This window comes from Pelodiscus sinensis, chromosome 21, assembly GCF_049634645.1.
Source record: "Pelodiscus sinensis isolate JC-2024 chromosome 21, ASM4963464v1, whole genome shotgun sequence".
Lineage (NCBI taxonomy): Eukaryota > Metazoa > Chordata > Testudines > Trionychidae > Pelodiscus > Pelodiscus sinensis.
This window is the reverse complement of record NC_134731.1, coordinates 13,591,898-13,611,603: the sequence shown is the minus strand read 5'-3', so window position 1 is coordinate 13,611,603 and position 19,706 is coordinate 13,591,898. Positions and strand designations below refer to the sequence as shown.

Sequence of the window (19,706 nt, the reverse complement as noted above, 5' to 3'; positions counted from 1 at the left end):
CAGTTTCAAACATACAGAATGGGAAGCGACCTTCTGGGAAGGAGTACTGCTGAAAGGGTCATGGTGGACCACAAACTAAATATAAGTCAAGAGTGTGACGCTATTGCAAAAAAAGCAAACATGATTCTGGGATGCATTAACAAGAGTGTTGTGAGCAAGACATGAGAAGTCATTCTTCTTCTCTACTCTGCACTGATTAGGCCTCAGTTGGAGTATTGTGTCCAATTCTGGGCACCACATTTCAAGAAAGATGTGGAGAAATTGGAGAAGGTCCAGAGAAGAGTAACAAGAATGATTAAAGGTTTAGAAAACATGACCTGTGAGGAAAAACTGAAGGAATTGGGCTTGTTTAGTTTGAAAAGAGAAAACTGAGAGGGGATATGATAGCTGGTTTTGAGTATCTAAAAAGGTGTTACAAGGAGGAATAAGAAAAATTGTTCTCCATGGCCTGTGATGATAGAACAAGAAACAATGGGCTTAAATTGCAGCAGGGAGGTTTAGGTTGGATATTAAGAAAAATTTCCCAACTCTCAGGGTGGTTAGACACCGGAATAAATTGCTTAGAAGGGTTGTGGAATCTCCATCACTGGAGATATTTAAGAGCAGATTGGATAGACATCTATCAGGGATGATCTAAACAGTGCTTGGTCTTGCTGTGATGACATGGTACTGGACTTGATGGCCTCTCAAGATCTCTTCCAGCTCTGTTATTCTATGATGTCTCATGTTATTGACACCAATCCACAGCTTAAAGATGGTCCTAATAAGGGCAGGATTTTGAATATTTTGTTTCCAAGTCATTTTTTTCCTGCAAAAATGTGAAAGCTAATTTGAGACAGCTGTTTGGGTTAAAAAACGTTGGCATTTTACTTCCCACAGTGGACTGACCTATTTTGAAAACCAATCAATTATGTAATTTACTTGTAATTAAATGAAAATATGGGTGAAAGGAGAGAAAGTGAGTAAAAAAATCATCACGCTATAGCTCACACCGGGTGTCAACAACTATCAGCCACTTTTCCCCCTCTTCATAATTGATGGGCAGCATTTTATTGGAAAGATGTTACAGTGTTTTGCAGAAACATTTTCTTTCTTTGAATTGGTTGTATTGCTCAACTAGGTGATGTGACAACTCCACAATGCTTCTTATCAGAGGTAATGGACTCAGAAAGGCTAGTCGGCTCTTAGTGATTGATGTCTTCAGTTAACTTGCACCAGACGGCAGGTTCATTACTATCCTGGAATGAATGTCCAAGTTTTTTTTATTTTAACATCTGTTGCAAACATACTTGAAGGAGGATCACTTGGAATCAAATTACATATTGTGCATTACATGCTTAGAGTAACCTTTAGCAGACATTGGTGACTTAAAAGAAAAGAAACAATCCATCCTATTAAAAAGGAGGCAAAATATGTTGGTTTTGCATCATCCATTTGAGCTTGGTTTTTCAAATTCAAAACTATGGCTAGGTTAGAATTAAGTCCCAGTTTACTGAAACCCTGAAATTCAGGAGGATTTAGATAACCATTTAATTTGGGTCTGTCTCTTTAGAGATCGGTAAACCCTGAAGTGGGTTTGGATTTGTAAATCTCATTAGTTAAAATGTTGGTTTTGCAAAATCAAATCCAAAACCTGGAGCAGGTTTAGGTTCATAGAATCATAGCACTGGAAGAGACCTCAGGAGGTCATCAAGTCCAGCCCCTTGCCCAGGCAAGACCAATCCCAACCAAACCATCCCAGCCACGGCTTTGTCAAGCTGAGACTTAAAAACCTCTAGGGATGGAGATTCCACCACCTCCCTTGATAACTCATTCCAGCACTTCACCACCCTCCTAGTGAAATAGTTTTTCCTAATATCCAAACTAGACTTGCCCCACTATAACTTGAGACCATTGCTCCTCCTCCTGTCATATGCCACTTATCTCAGCGCTTAGATCACCATCCCCCGACAAACCTAGTTTAAAGCCCTCCTCACTAGGTTTGCAAGCCTACCCGCAAAGATGCTCTTTCCTCTCTTCATTAAGTGGATCTCATCTCTTTCTAGCAATCCTTGTGTCCAGAACAGAGTCCCATGGTAAAAAAAAACAAAGCCCTCTCCAACAGCACCTGTGCAACCATGCATTTATTTCCACAATTTAACAATCCCTACCTGGACCTTTTCCTTCAACGGGGAGGAGAACACCACCTGCACTTCAAATTCCTTGATTCTTCTTCCCAGTGATACATAATCTGCAGTGACCTGCTCAAGGTCATTCTTGGCTGTATTGTTAGTTCCTACATGAAGAAGCAGGAACGGGTAGCAATCCAAAGGTTTGATCATTTTTGGAAGACTCCCGGTCACATCCTGCATTCAAGCTCCTGGTAAGCAGCACGCTTCTCGAGTTTCCAGGTCCAGAGAGTAGATGGATTACTCCATCCCACTTAGGAGGGAGTCCCCGATCACCACCACCCGTCGTCGTCTTAGGTTCAGGTCTCCTTTTATCCAGATTTCCGTAGTTTAATGTTGGGAACTTGGGAGACAGGATAAACAGATTCAGAAAATTACTTCTAATCTGTGGTAATTGGATATGAGTCACAATGAAAAGATAAAATGTACCTATTTTTTATTTGAGTAAATAACCTACTTCAGCTAGCATCAGACAATTGTTGAGGAGGTGGTTAGTGATGATTCATAGATTCTAAGGCCAAAAGAGAGAATCTCATCTGACCTCTTGTATAACATACAGGCTTCAGAGTTCCATCTGGTTTCTCCCATGCTGAGCCCTGATAACTGTGCTTGACTAAAAGCAGCAGCTCTCAAACTTCATTGCACCCTAACCCCCTTGAGACATCAGGGCTGGAGTTAGGGAGTGGCAAGTAGGGAATTGCCTAGGGCCCACACCGTGGGGAACCCCATGAAACCAAACTTCTTCTGCATCAGTGCCACAAAGCAGGCTCAGGGTTCAGCAAGGCCAGCATTAGACTTACTCATGGGCTATGTCTAGACTGGCATGATTTTGCGCAAATGCTTTTAACTGAAAAGTTTTTCCGTTAAAAAGCATTTGTGGAAAAGTGCGTCTAGATTGGCATGGACACTTTTCCGCAAAAGCACTTTTTGTGGAAAAGCGTCCGTGCCAATCTAGATGCGCTTTTACGCAAAAAAGCCCCGTTTGCGAAAATGGCAATCGGGGCTTTTTTGCGCAAAACAAATCTGAGCTGTCTACACTGGTCCTTTTGCGCAAAAGCTTTTGTGCAAAAGGACTTTTGCCCGAACAGGAGCAGCATAGTATTTCTGCAAGAAACACTGATTTCAGACAGTAGGAAGTCAGTGTTCTTGTGGAAATTCAAGCGGCCAGTGTAGACAGCTGGCAAGTTTTTCCGCAAAAGCACCTGCTTTTGCAGAAAAACTTGCCAGTCTAGACACAGCCATAGACTTTAAGGTCAGAAGGGACCATTATGATCATCTATGACTTGCTGGGGCCCAAGGCAGAAAGCTGAAGCCTGAGCCCTGCCATCCAACGCAACAGGGCTTGGATGTCAGCCCTGGCCAGTTTTATGCCGGCTCTGGCAATCCCATTAAAACGGGTTCATGATCACCGCTGTGCAACACCGCATCTTCCAGAAAAGCATCTGAAGACTTCACTAGATGGATTCTCCATCTCTTCCCTTGGTAGTTTGTTTCAATGGTTACTGTTAAAAATGAGTACCTTATTCTTAATTGGAATTTGTCCAGCTTTAATGCCCAATCATGGGGGTTCTTGTTATTCCTGTTTCTGGGAAGCTAAATAGCCCTTGACAGTATGTTTTCCCTAATCAACCAATTTCTTGCTCTTCTTTTTGATAATCGAACCAATTCAGCACCCTAAATTTCTCCCTGCAAGGCGTTTTTTTCCAGTCTATGAATATATTTTTGTAGCTCTTTTCTTAATAAGAAATACGCAGCATTAAGGCCAAAGATCAGGAAGACAAAGTGTGGTTGTTGGTAAAGTCAATTACATCTTGAAGAGAATGGCATTGTATTTGGTAGGGCATGAATATGAAGTTGCGTGGGCGCCTTGACATACTGTAACTGAGGATTTACTGGAAGCAGGCAGAAGGCTGTGACAGCTCTCTAGTAAAATGTTATCTTTCTCTTTTTATCATTTTTAATATCATAAATGTAGCCTTTGGCCCACAAAGGAAAAAGAATCCCAGAGCAGAAGCACTGGACTGCCAAACTGAATCAGACCCAAGGTCCATCTACTCTGGAACAGTTACCAGTACTAGATGCTATAGAGGAAAGGATGGAAAATGCTTTACAGCCCAATTATGGAATAATCTGCCATAGGTGAACTTCTTTTTAACCCATTTTAATCAAAGCTGGTTTATGCCCCCAGCATAAAGGGGAGGATTTACATTTCTTCCAAAAACTCTTGATTGTTAACACTTACTGCTTGATATTCTTATATAAAATATCCTTTATAAAAACAATGCTATTGGGTGTTTTAAGGCAATCTGTTCCACAAAGCAGTTTTATAACAAAAAGTATTTCCTTGTTTTTAGTGTTAAATTGTGTAGGAGTATTTAAAAATGTAAATTATTTTTGAGCATACAGAAATCGCTTCACAATCACTGAGGGCAGCCACCACTGGTATGGAACACAGCAGCACATATTTAACCCCTTGATAAAATGTAAAAAGCCAGATTTAGAACACAATACAACTGATATAATAAGTGGAGCATTGGGTGTTCAGGTAAAGCCCTAATCCCTATGTTAACATTATGCTACTTTAGAGTTATGCTATATGCAACATATAGCGCACTGTGTAACCACAGAGGATAACCTTCTCCCTTCCAACACTCCCCCCCACAAAAAAAACCCACTAGCCCCTGATCCTTCTCCTAGGGTGTGTCTAAACTATATGACTCCGTCGACAGAGCCATGTAGATTAGTCAGGACAGCAAAGGGAAATGAAGCCGCAATTTAAATAATCGTGGCTTCATTTAAATAAAAATGGCCGCTGCACTGTGCCAATCAGCTGATTGTTGGCTCAGTGCAGTAGTCTAGATGGGGATCTGCATTTCTGGCTCCATTGACGGAGCCATGTAGTTTAGATATACCCCTATTGACTTCAACAGAAGCGGGATAGACTCTCTAGTTTGTAGCACTGCTTTGAGATAGTGATACAGTCCTCTGTGAGACTTTGTGACATGGGAAGTATTTAAATGAAAACAATTAACAGCAGGCAAACATAGTTTTGTAACAAAACTAAGTCTTTATACACACAATCAGAAAACTAATTCTAGAATTGCACATGCACAGCTAGGCTAACCTTCGATTAATCTCACTGAAGGAATAATTGCTCCACTCAGATGTTTAATATATTAAAAAGAAAACACACTGATTGTCTTCTGTGGTTTAGTCAGCCTGGAGATTTAGATACCTTTCCCAGTTTTTCATCTCAACTAAAATACTTTTTTTTAATTAATTGTTCTATTGTCTTGAAAGCTTCATAAATTGGATTAGAATCCTATCTATATCCCATCCATGGGCGATGGGTTATTTTTGTACCTGGCACTTTAATTAAAATAATCTTTGCATGGACACTTTAAGCAGGGTTGGCAGGAGTGGAAATATCCTATATGCAATGGGAGAAGATTTGGGCTAAATTACCAAAATAATGGAGGATTTATCTAACCTTCACAAAATGTGGGCATTGGAACCTGAATTAATTAGCATGGAAATGACTGAGCACATTTAGTTGAATATATCTCATTAGTATTCAGCTTTGCTACCACAGAAGGAAAGGAAAAGAAACAGAAGAGAGAGGCTATAATGAGAAGAGAAAGAAGAAATTATGTTTCTTACATTTTGGTGATTTACAAAATCACCTTCAGATTATCCATAAAATTCTAGATCAAGGAATTGTACTCATAATTCATAAAATATAATTTAATTGTAGGATAGACCTAGCCAAGGACTTCTGGACAGATAAAAATTAACATATAGTCATCTGTTTTACACTACTGCCCATCACTATACTGTAAATAAGGATGCTCTAAAGGCATCCCGGCCTTTATGTTCCTTATTATAGAATCACAGAACCATAGATTGGAGAGAGGTAACTAGTGGTGTCTCCCAGGGGTCCATACTGGGATGAATCCTTTTCAACTTATTCATAAATAAGAAAGGGTAATTAGTGAAATGGCAAAATTTGCAGATGATACTAAACTGCTCAAACTAGTTAAGTCCCAAGCAGACTGAGGAGCTTCCAAAAGATCTCACAAAACTAGATGACTGGGCAACAAAATGGCAGGTGAATTTTAATGCTGATGAATTCAAAGTAATGCACATTGGAAAACATAATCCCAACTATATGTTTAAAATGATGGGGACTAAATTATCTGTTACCACTCAAGAGAGATTGTGTAGTGATTGTGAATAATTCTCTGAAAACAGCCACTCAATATGCAGCAGAAGTCAAAAAAGCAAAAAGAATGTTAGAATCATTAAAAAAGGGATAGAGAATATATTATTGCTTCTGTATAAATCCATGTTACGTCCACATCTTGAATACTGCATGCCGATGTGGTTGTCTCATCTCAAAAACAAATCTTGGCAATGGAAAAAGTTCAGAAAAGGGCAACAAAAATGATTAGGGGTATGGAACAGCTGCCATAATAGGAGAGATTAATAACACTTGGATTTTTCATCTTTGAAAAGATGACTAAGGGGGATATGATAGAGGTCTATAAAATAATGGCTGGTGTGGAAAAAGTGAATAAAGAAGAGTTATTCACTCCTTCCCATAATAGAGGAACTAGAAGGCAGCAAATTAAATCTGGTCCGTAGAATTAATAATTAGCACATTTAAAACAAACAAAAGGAAGTACTTCTTCACGTAGCACATAGTCAACCCATGGAACTCCTTGCCAGAGGATGTTGTGAAGGCCAGGACTTTAGCTAATTCTTTTTTGAACCCTGTTAAAGTCATGGAGGATACAGCCACCAATGGCCATTAGCTTGGATTGGTAGAAATGGTGTCCCTAGACTGTCAGAAGCTGGGAATGGGAGATAGGGAATGGATTTTGTTCTGTTCCAGGATATTGGGCTAGGTGGACCTTCGGTTTGACCCAGTATGGACATTCTTACGTTAATTTTGCCTGGGGTGGACAATTCCCATGATAAAGCAGCCACTGCTTTGGAGGGGATTAAAATATCTGACCCCAATGCATCTTTCTTTCCCTCCTCCTCTCTTCCATCTTGGCAGGATTTGGTCCTTAGAATTTGCTATTTTTATGTGGTTTTTTGCCTTTCCTAGAGGCTTAATGAGGCCGTCTTCAACAATGGATGCTACTTTCAGCTCTCAGTCCATCAAAGTCCTCACAAAAAGTTGAATGCATTAGCTAGTGAGTTAAAAAAATTAAAGTTTTTCATGTTTAACATGTAATATGGCACTTCAACACAAACTGCACTTTTATCACAACATTTACACTACTGAACATTGGAACAGTCGGGAGGTTTTTTAAACAAATTTGGTTAGATTTTTCATCTTGCTCTTTGCATTACTTTTGGTTTGTATTTTTTAAAATGATTTAGGTATAAGTTATAGCTGAAAAGTTCATTTATGGTAGCATCTTCCTTGCATGGAAGCTTTGTGGGGTTATTAAGAGCTGTATTTTCAGAAGAGCTCAAGGCCTGATTTTCAACTGTTCAGCACTCATCACTGAAGCCAGTCTATCAAAAAAGCCTATGAAATGTTAGAAGAGGGATAGAAAATGGTCCAACTAACCCAACTTCTGACAGTGGCAGATGCCAGAAGCTTCCCAGAGACTCTCTTCCATAGTTCTGAAGTGTTTTTTTCTTTTCTTTTAATTCTTTCTATACTATGCCATAGAGGAGACAATACAGGCAAATCTCATGGGCTATGTCTAGACTGCAGGCTTCTTTCGAAAGCGAGTCTGGATGCTCTCTTTCGAGGAAGCCCTATTTACATTGAAGAACGCCTTCCTTCGAAAGAGGAACTTTCGAAAGAAGGCGTTCTTCCTCGTGAAATGAGGTTTACCGCCATCGAAAGAAAAGCCGCGTTCTTTCAAAATAATTTCGAAAGAACGTGGCTTGAGTCTGGACGCAGGGGAAGTTTTTTCGGGAAAAGGCTACTTTTCCCGAAAAAACCCCTGAGTCTGGACACGGCCATGGTTTCATTATATTTTTAAAAATCCTATTTAATTTGCTACTGTGTGATAAATTCAGTGGCCCCACTGAACACAGAAGAAAGGTATATAGTCTTCTGATTAAGGGGCTGGACTGGGGCTCAGGTTAAGTTTTGTTCCTGGCTGTGCCATGGGCTTTGTGCCTGGCAATGGGCAAATCATTCTGTGCCTTAGTTTCCTATCTATAAAAAAGTTGGGTTGCATTGATACTTCATTTATCTCTTGTCTATTTAGACTTAAAAGCTCTTTGGATCAGGAATAGGAGTCTTACTCTGCATTTATAGAACAACAAAGCCTCATTTTTGGGCAGGAACTCGAGGTTCAACTCTATAAATAAATGAAGACATTTGAAAAGCTAAAGGCAATACTTTCTAGCTGAGCAGCAGTTAGAAAATAAGTATCTTTCAAGTTCAAGGGATAAAAAGAAATTGTCTTTGTTCAGGAGAAAGTATGAGACAGATTAAAGTTGTCAGCCCCAATGTGGGAATAAGAAAAAAAAAAGTGTCCACTGGGTGATTTGATTAGAGAGAAGAGCTCAGTGAAATGTCAGGCTAATTTTGCTTCCTGATTAAAATCCTGAAGTATAGAGTATTCTTGAGAAGTACATTTAGAATCTCATGACTTTTAGTCAAAGTTTTTTTTACCTCTTTCATATTTCCTGGACATGAGTGTCTCACTCATTTAGACAATGGCAAGGAACGGAATCGAAAGGTAGAGGTTTAGATCAGGAAGAGTTCTCAATTCTGTACTTTATCCCTTCTGATTGACAGAGTGGAGGGTGACAGTTTATATGGCTTTTGAGAATGTGCTTCATTTGTGTGCGGGCAGAGAGTATTAACGTTCTCACAGCTAGAAGGCAGAGAGAGTCCTGTCTTTAGAAAAACAACAAGCATGTATTCAACATTAGCCTCCATTGCATGAAAGGCAATTATCAAATTGATAATAAAAAACACGTATGTGGAGTTTGTGCAATGCTCTATCCAATACATGCAAGATTTTAAGGAATCGTAGTCCCATAAATTTCAATAACACAATGCCAACGCTGCCAGATTATGTTTATTAAATATTAAAAATAATGTCCTTCCATCCCTTGAACCATCTTTTCATTCATCCTTCTCAGTTTGTTTGGCAACGGAGAGAAGGTCTTAGTATGACCTTCTATAGAAATAAGTATTCTTTAAGACAGAGGTTGTTAAAGGAGGTCTGGGTGTTATCTTTGCTTCTGCAGATGATGACTTTTCTATCTGTGAAATGTGCATTTTCGGGGTGGTTAGCATTAGACCCTTGTTTTACTTCAGGACTCAATTACCATTGGAAATGGTTGTTCCACTTTCACATATGATCAGGCATCTGCTCACCTCGGTATTGGTTCTCATCTTGGCGTGAATTAATTCCAGATCTCCTGGGGAAGAAGTTCTATTCTGCAGGCTGAGTCCTGCTTAATAAAATGAACTTCTTGTAGCAAAGACACTCCCCACCTTCAGCTTGGGAGGAAATTGAGGGTTTCAAGAGTGCACATGCACCTGATCCAAAGCACAAAAGTCCATCAGTTGCCTTTTTTCTTACATTGGTCTTGGGCAAGGCTGCATATGTCTAGGATGCTCAGTGTAAGTCATTTGATTTGATTAATCCATTTTGCATGGAATAATGGTTCTGCATGGAATAAAGGTATCATCCTGTTTCTCTATTACAATCATATTACATGGACAGAACCTGCAATACTTACTCAGCAGAGACACTGGCACTCACAGAAACATTTTATTAAAATTCAGCCAGCAGCTGAAGGAAGAGGTTAGGTGACTTCCCTACTTGTGGTAAAAGCCCTTACTCATCTCTGAATACTGTTAAATAAACCCAGACGGTCATGACTGACTCCGGGGGTACACAGAAATAATTCTGAAGAGCATAAACTCACTTCATATTGCACAAGATGAGCACTCTTTTCAGTAACAAAATATGTGTTTGGATCCTTTCTGGGTATATGTAGGCTTAGTTATGCTAAAAGCAATGGAACTCCATAGATGTACACCAGCTGAGAATCTAGCCCATCAGCATGTTCTAGTAAGTGCCCTCAAGTTAAATTTGCGTGCTGGGTAGTGTTGATCCAGTGCATGCTTATGTTTATGAAACCCCATTTAAAGAAAAAAAAAACCCGTGAATTCAGATGTCTTCAGTTCCCTAGTCTCCATAACTCTCCATTTTCCCTAATATTAGGGTTTAGCATAAGGAAAAAGGAAATCTCTTTCTGACAGCCATTTTTTGATTACGAGGGAAGGATGTTCTAGCAGCTGGGACACTGGATGAGGAGTCAAGAAAAGTTCAATTTCTATTTCAGACAGAATTTTTTTTTTTTGTGCTCAAGTTCCCCATCTGTAAGGAGTGTTATGAGGATAAAGTCTATTAATGATTGTGAAACACTAAAGCAGCACAGCAATGGGGTGCTTATGAATAAAAGTACATTTAGGCTACAGAGGTATCCTGGAAAAGCTCTGCCACGTCCAAGGAATGCACCTGCTTTTCTGAACATTTTTTCAGAAAAGCAGATGCGTTTTTCCAGCATCGCTGTAAACCTTGTTTTACAAGGAAGAAGGGATGTTCCGAAAGAGTGTTTTTTCCAACATTTGTCCCCGTGTACATGAGGAAAATGTCAGAAAAGCCTCTTTCAGAAGAAAAGCGGAAAAAGATATGCAAATTGCGGTTCACAATTTGCGTCTCTTTTTCCGACTTTTCTTTGTAGTGTAGACATAGCCTAAATTATAGTGTGCTAGAACTAGTGGCTCCATGTCACTGCCCAGATAAAGTTCCTACTGATGTAAGGCTAGTTTGATTGTATTCTATAGGTAGCAGATTTAAAACAAACAAAAGGAAGTACTTCTTCATGCAACACAGTCAACCTGTGGAACTCCTTGCCAGAGGATGTTGTGAAGATGAGGACTTTAACAGGGTTCAAAAAAGAGCGAGATAAATTCATGGAGGATAGATCCATCCATGACTATTAGCCAGGATGATTAGGAATGGTGTCCCTTGCCTCTGTTTGTCAGAAGCTGGGAATGGACAACAGGGATGGGATCACGTGATGAATACCTATTTTATTCATTCTCTCTGAGGGCACCTACCATAGGCCACTGTTGGAAGACAGGATACTGGGCAGACCTTTAATCTGACCCAGTATGGCCGTTTTTATGTTCTGTGAAAATGCAGGCTTGTCAACTGAAGTCAATTGTGTCTTCTTCAGCTGTCTAACTCTGACCATATGCTTATATTGATTGCATAAGCTCTGTAATAACTAAGCTGAGAATCCAATAAAGCCCCTTTCTTAATTATGGGCAAAGGAAAAAACAATACTATAAATACTTGTTATGGAAGAGTCTTTGAAAGAAAAATTATCTTACATTTGTATGCAGTTGCTAATTCAATATATTTGTGATAAATAATGCATTGTTACATTAGCACTCAGATTTCTAATTACTTTTTTCCTCTTATTGCCCTCAAGCCATGTTTCTTTCATCTCTGAATTAGTATGACTGGTTTCACGGGGGATGGAAGGGAGAGGGGGGCGCAAAGAATAACACAGCTCAGTGTAAAGGGATTTACAGCTGGTCCCCGACTTACAAATGAGTTATGTTCCAAGCACTTGGTCGTAACCCGATGTGTTCGTAAGCTGGACCCCATTCATTTCAATGGAACCGTGCTGTTTGTAAGCATGGATCGCTGTTCGTAAGTTGGGGACACGCTTAATGGGAGGCTGGTCATAAGTGCGGTTGGTCATATGTCAATGCATTTGTAAGTCGGGGACCAGCTGTATATGCTGTCTCATACACAGGGCTTGCCACAGAATTATACATGGCCCCATGTTCAACAGTGTGCCCTTGTAGCCAAGAAGGCTAAAGACAAATTGGGATACAGTAGTAGGAGCATTGCCAGAAGATCTAGAGAATTGATTATTCACTGTTATTCGACACTGGTGAGGCCACAACTGGAGTATTGTTTCCAATTCTGGGCTCCCCATTACAGAAAGAATGTGAATGCATTGGAGAGACGAGCAGAGGCAACAAAAATTATTAAGGGGCTGGAGCACATGACCTACGAGGAGAGGCTGAGGGATTCAGGCTTATTTAGTCTACAGAAGAGAAGAGAGAAGTGGTATTACACCAGTCTTCAACTACCTAAAGTGGGGGAGGGGAGAGGAAGGAAGGTTTCGAAGAGCATTGAGAGAGACTGGTCTCAGTAGTGACAGATGACAGAATGAGGAGCAATGGTCTCAAGTTGCAGTGAGGAAGGTCTAGGTTGGATATTAGAAAAAAAACACTATTTCACTAGTTCCAGAGAGGTAGCCGAGTTAGTCTATGACTGGAAAAACTTAAAAAACAACGAATGGTCTAGCAGCACCTTAAAGACTAACAGAACTACCCATCTATAACTAGTTTTGTTGGTCTTTATGGTGCTGCTAGACTATTTGTTGTTTTTAAAGTTTTTCCTGTTTCACTAGGCGGGTGGTAAAGTCCTGGTTATCTAGGGAGGTGGTGGAATCTCTGTTCCTAGAGGTTTTTAAGTCCCAGCTTGACAAAGCTCTGGCTGTGATGATTTAGTTGGGATTGGTTCTACTTTTAGCAGGAGTTTGGACTCAATGACCGCCTGAGGTCTCTTCCATACCTAGGATTCTATGAGTTTCCACCTAGGTGTAGAGGCCAGGTCTAATGGATCCAGTTGCAGGATCAGAGTCGAAATAGATATAATCTCTCATTTATTAGACTAGGAAGGCTATGCCATCTTGATATAATACTCCAGATAAGTCTTTACCACCAATGGAGGTCCCCTATTCTTTTAAAGATTAAACTTAAAGTGGAACATTGTCACTTTGGGCAAAAAGTCACAGAAGAATTCATTGCAATTCAACGTGAAGACTACATCTCACAAGGAGAGACTGTGTTTGAAATATATCTGTGATTGGTAATATTTAAGTGCAATGCCTCCAGCATTTTTCTCTTCCAAGGTGACAGTAATTGAAAGATGGATTCATGCAATTTTGACATTTATAATTTGGCTGTGGAAAAGGTCAGCTTCCTTTTGGAATCTTATTGAAACTGGTGGAAGAACCGTGTAGAAATGTCATATCGACATCACCTTGCTGATATTGTCACAAAAGAGCTGTCATTAATAATAGTTTCAATTTGCAATGTAGAATTATATAAACACAATGGCCCAAAACATAGTCACAATGCCATTAAGGGCCTGATCCAAAGCACAGTGAGATCACTGGCAAAATTCCCATTTATTTCAACAGGCTTTTGATCAGGTCCTAACTGACATACTCAGGGAATGAAAAATCTGTACCATTACTCCTCTGAAGCATCATTTTCTAGTCATGACCGTTCTGAAAGGCCCTCCTGAAAAGTGGGGGTTAGTAGGAGAAAAAAGGAAACCTCTTTCTTGATGCATGAATTAAAGTTGTGGTTTAGCCACAGATTTCTCATGGGATAGTGGCATGTCACATAATCTATTCTACCTGTAAAATGGGGCCAGTAGTACCCAAATCCACAAGGGGTGTTGCGAGGATAAAACACATTACTGGATTCCATAGCATTGAGTGTATCTCACTTAACTCCCTGCCACTTCAGGCCTACAGCAGCTCTGTGAGAGTTGTAATATTATGGTTTAATGCTTGTTGTTGAGGTTGGGGGGTGGAGGGTGGTTGGTGTTTAATGGTTTGTGATACACAGAAGGTCAAATTACATGATCTGATGGCACCTGCTCACAGTCATTTCTGTTAGAAGTGCATTACATATGCTGGCTAGCTACCTACACCTGTTGGCAGCATATTGTTCATATTGTTGCTCACCACTCCTTGATCTAAGGTTGGTTTGGTTGCGCCCAATGACAACAGAGTCTTGTGCACTGGGATCGATGAGTCTGGTTCAGATGTATGAAACTGACTGTGTTGCTATTGATTGCAAGTGCTCTGCAATGACTAATCAGGGAATCCAATAAAGCACTAATTATGGGCAACGGAAGAAACAACACTGTAAACATGACTGTAGTTGTACTCTGAAATATTGAAAATCCCTATATGAAAACAAACTTTTTTTCACCTTAAGCTTTGTGCTCACGAATATGAAGAGAATTTAATTGAAAGTCTACATAGACATCTTCGAGAAAGTTAAACACTTAGCTTCCCCCTTGCAAATGGTACTCTAACTATAATTTTCTCTTGACCCTAGATGGTTTTGAGCTCAGATACAAGAACAGGAGCTACATTAAATAAACGAACATCCTCACTCCTTAAAATAATGCTAGACTTCTGACTTAAGTCTTCTGGACAAACCACAAAGCACTTCCAAACAGGTCAGATAGCAGCTGAATAACAATGATTCAAAGCACTTTCCTTGTCAAATTATGTTGCTATGGAATTAATAAAAAACAAATGAAACATATAATTGCTTGGATTCATTTTTAGTCAGCTAGTATATGGTTTGTTTTGGAGCCTGTTTGAGTTCATTTAGTGAATTCCTATTTAAGGAAGGCATAGTTCAACCTGTTTCCCTGAGAAGGATGGAGGTGGATGCACAGGAGTTGTTCCCGTTACTGTGTAACTGGCCACCACTGGAACAAAAATTTAAGGCCAGATTTTCAGCTAATGTAAATTAGCATTGTTCCATTCAATTCAATAGAGTTTGATTTATGTCAGTTGATGTTCTGGCCCTTAGTAACAATGGCTCTGGATTTAGTTTTATTCATACTTTATTCTAAGATGATCAAATTAACACCTTTTAAAACTTCAGTCAAAACAAAGCAATTGTACCTTGCTAAGTGCTAAATTGGCCCACTTAAAATCTAGACTTTTAACTCAACCAGTTTAGCACATGCCACAGTATAATTACTTGGTCCTGACTAGATTTTAGTAGGTGTTAATTAGAGAGATCATGTTATCTGCTCATAAACCACATCCTTAAATTCTATTCTGAAGGCACTGTGGAGGCACTGGCTCTCAAACTTTCCAGACTCCTGTACCCGTTTCAAGAATATGATTTGTTGTCTTTGGTACCCACCAAGTTTCACCTCACATAGAAACTACTTGCTTACAAAAGTCAGACATAAAATTACAAAAGTGTCACAGCACACACACTAATGCTGACTTTCTCATTTTTACCATCTAATTATAAAATAAATCATCTGGAATATAAATATTGTACTGACATTTCAGAATACATTATTCAGAGCGCTATAAACAAGTCATTGCATGAAATTTTAGCTTGTACTGCCTATACTAATGCTTTCTATGTAGCCTGTTGTACAACTAGGCAAATATCTGGGTGAGTTGATGTACCCCCGTTTCATGGGGTGGTATGCATATCCCTCTCTGAGGCAGGGTGCTGAGCCTATCAGGTCCCTCAATATGTGCTCCACCCAGTGAGTGGTACCAAACCCAGGTACCCCATGTAAGTATCCACGTTAGTGGCCAAAGTCAGTAGCAGGGACTGGTGGCCTAAATCAATAGTTAGTCCCAGTTCATCAGGCATTAGGGCCCTCTGGCCTGGGTCAATAGCAGACCCCTATGCATGGGTCAATAGAGCCTGGCAGCCTAAGTCTATAACAGCCCCCGAGGCCTGGCGGCCCAAGTCAATAACAATCCCCTTCTCATAGAACAACAGGGCCCAGCGGCCCAAGTCTATAACAGCCCCCAGTTTGCAGGGCAGTCAGGCCTGGTAGCCAAAGTCAATAATCCCAGCGGTAGCGTCCCTTTTGAGTATAAGGAGGGTGGAGTTGGGGACCGTTGCCCTCCTTCCACCAGGACCCAGCCCGGGGCCCCATCAGTGGTGGCTGCTTCCCACTATCAGCTCAGCAGGGAATCCACTTAAGCTGAGGCCCTCAGCATGTGCTATGAGTATCACTGTGGCCCCCGGGGCTTCCAAAGTTGAGTAGCCTCTGGTGTAGTGTGTGCTAAGACAATGGAAGAATTCTTCCCTAGCTACTAGTCACATAGCTACTGCCCTGAGGGAGGTAGATTAACTACACTAACAGGAGAACCACTTGAATAGTTGTAGTGAGTGTCAACATCGATACTCTACAATGATGTTGGTACAGGATGCACCACTGCAGCAATTCAGTGTAGACATGCCCCTGAGTGACATAACTTGTGTGTGTAAATCTAGCCTCAGTGTATAAATGATAAATGCTGCTAAGTGAATAAATAGACTATAGGGAGGAAATTGGAGATGCATAGAGACAAAAATATAAATGGAATTTGAGATTGTGGCACGACTTGGAAATCTAATAGAGCCCCCTGCCATCCTGTTCATAGTAATTTGTCAAACAGACACTGGAGATAAATAGCATAGATTCAAAAAGCTGGTGTGATATCATTAACATGAACAACTAACCACAGGACATAGGTCTCCCCTGTAGTGCTCATCCAAAGTTAATTTTAGTTCCCTTTATTTTCACTGACCTCATCTCAACCCTTGCACAGAAAGTTAGTGTGGAGAACATATGACCCATCAAGGCCTCACATCAAGTTATGAATAGAAAGCTTAAATGTCCTGATGCTAAAGTCACCTTCGGATTTCTCAACAATGTAAGCTGTCAACCTGATTAATGTTTTCACATTCTCACATAGTGTAGACCTGGCCTGAGTCAGTCAACCCAAGATACACAACTCCAACCACTATAATAACGTAGATGAAGTTGACATAACCTTAAATCAAATTTCTGAAGCATCCCCACTGTGGGAGGTTGATGGGGAAACTCTCCCATCAAGGATTATTCGGCCCTCTGATCACTACTCCATACTACTCATCCATGTGGGCACTAATGATACTGCAAGGTGTGACCTTGAGCAGATCAAGAGTGACTACAGGGCTCTGGGGGTATGGGTGAAGGAGTTTGCAGCACGGGTGGTGTTCTCATCAGTCCTTCCTGTCTAAGGTAGGGGCCCAGGCAGAGACAAGTGCATCCTGGAGGTGAACGCCTGCCTGTGAAGATGGTGTCACCAGGCTTCCTTGATCACAGGATGCTGTTCCCAGCACTGCTAAGCAAGGATGGGGTTCACCTTTCGAGGAAGATGAAGACCGTATTTTGAATGCAAACTGGCTAACCTAGTGAGGAGGGCTTTAAACTATGTTCGATGGGGCAGGTGACCAAAGCCCACAGGTAAGTGAAAAACATGGAGACCTGGAAGATGGGTCAGAAATGGGAGAGAGTGTGGGATATAATAGAGATAAAGGAGGGACAAGGCAAAACTGGGAGGCAAAAATCAAATCAGTATCTTAGATGCCTATATACAAATGCAAGAAGTATGGGTAATAAGCAGGAAGAACTTGAAGTACTATTAAATAAACACAACTATGACAATGTTGGCAAAACAGAGACTTGGTGGTATAATACATACGATTGGAATATTGCTAGAGAAAAGTACAGCTTACTCAGGAAGAATAGGCGGGGGAAGGAGGGAGAGAAAGGGAGGAGGTGTTGCTTTATATATTAGAAATGTATAAATTTAAAGTGCTGAATGACTTCTTTGTTTCAGTCTTCACCAAGAAGTCTGATGATGAAGGGATGCCTAACATAGTGAATGCTAGTGGAAATGGAATAGGTTGAGAAGATAAAAATAAAAAAAAGAACAAGTTAAAATTACTTTGAAAAGCTAGATGTCTTCAAGTCACCAAGGCCTGGTGAAATGCATCCTAGAATACTCAAGGAGCTGATAGAGCAGGTATCTAAGCCTTTAGCTAGCATCTTTGAAAAATCATGGAAGTTTGGAGAGATTTCAGAAGACTGGACAAGGGCAAATATAGTGCCCATCCATAATGAGGGAATCCAGAAGATTGGGTTCCAAAGCGTTGATCTTGGGATAAGTGTAGACCTCTTCCAAGTGAAAAAACATCAAATCAGGGAAGTTTTACTTAATCCAACTCCAAATTTAGGGCCAAATCCAGATCCTCCCTATGTGTAATACTTTATTCTTGGAGTAGCTTCACTGAAATCTTTGGGATCACTTGAGAATTGAGATCACTCAGTTGATAATTGGCAGGAACCCTGAAACCAGATAATGTTTCTTGTACTCACCCAATTCAGAAAGCCATATCACATGCATGCTTAATTTTAAGCATGTGAATAATCCCACTGAAGTCAGTGAGACAATTCACACGCTTAAAGTTAAGCATCTGCGTAAGCGCTTTGCTGGAGTGGGGTCTTTGCATGCCACCTTACTCCTCAATAGTCCCACTGACTTATGTGGAATTATTTCTAGAGTAAAAGCACTACTCAGCAAGAGTAAGAGTGGCAGAGACTTCTCTTCAGCAGTTTGCATGACACAGAATCTGATCTGAACTTCCTTCTGGTTTTAATTTTGGCTTTGCAAAAACTGCAACTTGAACCATTTTTACATATCCAGAACCAAAAGCACTGTCTCCTTGGGTCATCTCTAAATCAAACATATGAGTGACTAACTCTTACAGCCTGTATTGGTTTTGGAGATGTGTTGTTATGTCAATAGATGAAGAGTATTGTGAAGTCAATAAAGATTGGATTAGTGCAGTTGGGATCCAAGGATATGAACAAAAAAATCGATTTTGTTTCCTCTATTGTTCTGTTCCAGTTGTGATTTGCTTTCCGCTGCCCAGGGAATTGGCCAAATCCAGCACCCTGGAGAAGTGATTCAAATCTTACAACTAGCAGATCAGGAATAGATAAATGAAGTGAATTGAGTGTTAAAGGGGTTGTCTATACCAGTGTTTCTTAAACTTCTTAAGACCGAGGAACACCAAACAATAATTTTTTTATGAGGAACACCAAGGATTTTTTGTTGAGCCAAAAAAAGAGGGGAGAGGAGTTATTAAGAAAAAAAGTCACCTGCCCCTTTAAGGGTGGCCATTTTGAACTCTGTTGTTCTCCACGGCACACCCCTGACTGCCTTGTCACACACCAGTGTGCTGCGGAACACAGTTTAAGAAACACTGGTCTCTACTTAAAATGCAACAGTAGTGCCAGTTGGAGAGATTCTTCCATCAGTGTAGGCAATCCACCTTCTCAAGTGGTACAGCACCATCCAGATGCCCCCCTCCGTTGCCAGCCCTCAGAGCCGGACGGGACATGCCAGAGCTCTAGAATGTGCCATGTGGCATTCTGACGGCAATTCTAAAGGGCCCGGCTTAGGACGCTTAGCACCTTATGAGGAGGAATTGAGCTCCTAGAAGGATAAAGCCCTAAATTTTCCTACAGAACTTTCTCCTTACCAAACCTCACACATGTTTTTCAAGTATTAAAGTACCAGACTCCTCTGGCCTCAGTTACAAATGCCAAAGAGTACAAATTGCAGGACATCACTACAGAAATCAATGGAAGATCTCCTTTTCTAGAAAAAGGGTATAACGAAGAGTCCCAGATTCCCTCAGTCCCTTGCTGATTGCTAACTGGTGCCCTGAAGCAAATAAACCATATATCTGAACTGTTATTAGGAACTGGACACATCAGAAACGATAAGAGCTATAGTTTCTTTGTAGTTGCCATAATAGCCCAGGCACAGGTCAACGAATGC

The 19,706-nt window shown here is 40.5% G+C and overlaps 1 long non-coding RNA gene across 1 annotated transcript in view; it reads right to left on the bottom strand.

Annotated features, from left to right (window-relative positions):
* Positions 1-482: 482 nt before the first annotated feature.
* LOC142819265 (uncharacterized) overlaps positions 483-19,706 on the bottom strand; it is a 56,730-nt gene continuing 37,506 nt past the window's right edge. Inside the window, exons 5-6 of the long non-coding RNA XR_012897092.1 lie at positions 2,151-2,511; positions 483-1,238 (exon numbers count right to left, since the gene is read on the bottom strand). This is a non-coding gene — a long non-coding RNA (uncharacterized LOC142819265). The remainder of the gene's footprint in view (positions 1,239-2,150; positions 2,512-19,706) is intronic.